The sequence below is a fragment of the Myripristis murdjan genome, chromosome 7 (assembly GCF_902150065.1).
Source record: "Myripristis murdjan chromosome 7, fMyrMur1.1, whole genome shotgun sequence".
Classification (NCBI taxonomy): Eukaryota; Metazoa; Chordata; class Actinopteri; order Holocentriformes; family Holocentridae; genus Myripristis; species Myripristis murdjan.
This window is the reverse complement of record NC_043986.1, coordinates 12,501-15,000: the sequence shown is the minus strand read 5'-3', so window position 1 is coordinate 15,000 and position 2,500 is coordinate 12,501.

Here is a 2,500-nt window from a genome sequence, read left to right as displayed (position 1 = left end):
ACTGGGATCCCGTTCTTCTGGCGTGTTTTAAGAACCTTCTCTCTCGTCTTTTACCGACGGCATCGCTCACCAGCCTCATGTTTTAAATCTTAAGTCAGAACCTGCCCAATTTCAAGATGTACTATATTTCTTTCACACTTCGCCCCCTCCAAAGGTGGTTCAAAAATGAGGTGAATGTTTCATGGGTACAGATGGAAAAAAATATTGTTACTCCTTTTCGACTGACTGACATTTTGTATTCTAAACTAACAGATAAATACTGTACTGACCATTTCGGTCCCATTGTTGCCAACACAGTCCAAATTTGGACACAGGCAGAGCTGTTAATGAAGTGGGAAAACCCATGGCATTTAAATTCCCCAATATTTAGAAACAATAGTTTACATATTGACAAAAAACCAATTGTTTTTAGATCATGGCAACAATGTGGTATAAATGTTCTGGCAGACATGAGCAATGGCGGCCTTAGGTCATACGAGGAACTCAAAGCAGTGTATAACTTATCTGGATCAACATTTTGGTTTTACTTACAATTACGCACAGCTATGCGCACCTACAGCGTACCCTGGGCGGGGAATCTTTGTATCCATCCCTTAGAAAAAATGGTCAGATCTAATATTCCTAACGGGTTTGTGTCCCACTGTTATAAAAATTTACAAAAAGCAACGACTAGTAATATGGGGATCATTACTGTATGGAATACAGATATCAAAGACCAAGCAACTGGAACTGGAAAAGAATATGGAACAATATGAATCTAACTTCTCATAATTACAATCATCAAATGATACATTATAAATTAATACATAGAGTTTACCTAACACCTAGAAAATGCTGCCAACTCGGTATGGTTCAGAGTCCCCTTTGCTCATTATGTCCTTTGAGAACTACAGGTACTTTTATGCATACATTTTGGGAATGCCCAGATGTTAATAGGTTTTGGAAACAGGTTGTGAACATTTTGAATGACTTATTACAAGTAACTATTCCATGTTTGCCGCACATATTGTTATCGAATGATGATTCTTCACTTCCATTACCATTCACTAAGAAAAAAGTGTTTTTTGCTGGAGTGACTGCAGCAAAGAAAATGTTGGTATCAAGATGGAACCCCCCACATACTCTCCTTATTAGGAAGTGGTTGATTTGTTTTTTAAATGTACTGAACATTGAGTCGGCTATTGCCAGAACAAATGGAGCTAAAAAGAAAACTATAGATGCACTAACACAGACTTTAGATGAGGTAATAACATATGTATGATATAGTCTGATAGAAATGCATTTTTTTTTTTAATTTATTTATTTAGTTATTTTTTTTAATGCATTTCGGGTGTGCTCATGTATGTGCATGTATGAATGTATGTGTATGTACGGGTGTATATATGTATGCATATATGTATGTATGTGTATGTATGTGTGTATGTATATGTATATATATGCAGATGTGTATGTGTGTGTATGTGTATGTACAGTACGTGCATATGTATGTATATGTACATTGAAATGTACATATGGGCGTATATTTGAAATGTATATAGCCTAGATGTTTCTTTCTTTTTTGAGAAGGTGCCTGCAAGGAACCTAAGGATGTTAGGGGTAAGGAGATGGGAAGGAAGGGGATGTCAGGCAGTCACGTACTACATAGGAGACTGACGAGTTTGTATAAGAATTATGTATGTTAAATATGTGAACTGACCTGCTATTAATTGTGGAAAATAATAAAAATTTGGTCACAAAAAATGTTTTAAATCTTACTAATTCTTACTAATATATCTAGAAGTATATACTTTCAAAATCCTGTAATATACATATTATTTATTATATTTTTCTATTATCAGATTTCTCTCTGTAGTACCTCTGCTCACCAGCAGGGGGACTCGTTCCCCCTGTTTTGTTTGTGGTGAACGAGCTGGGGCCAGAGAGCAGGGCCAACTGTCATGAGTCATAAATACTTCTGTTGTTTTCCTTTTCGTGGTTTAATGTGACTTGTGTCTGTTTTTTAATGACAGTTCAGCTGCATGTTTCATGATTAAAATGATCATTTAAACATCAGATCAGAGATGGATCAGATTATTAAAACTCTTCTGTTTCAGTCAAAACTGAGTTAGCCTGACTGCTGCCTAGTATTGCTGTTATTATTATAATTATTATTATTATTATTATCATCGTCATCATCATCATCATCATCATCATCATCATCATTGTTATTATTATTTACTTGGAGGTCCAGGACATGAAAACGTTTGAAAGTCCTGGCCTTTAATCTGTAATCTGGGATTAACAGAGCTGTTGAATCAGACTGGTCACATTAAAACCAGCTGACATGTTTCAGATCTTCTGAAGCTTTTTTTTTTTTTTTAAACATTTAGTAACACCCCTCCTCCTCCTCCCCCCCCGGCTCTGTTCAGGAGCGTCAGAGAAGCGGCGCGGCGCGGCGCGGCGCGGCGCAACGGCAGCGGGGCGGGGTCTGCGGGTCTGCGGGTCTCTGCTCGACCTGTTG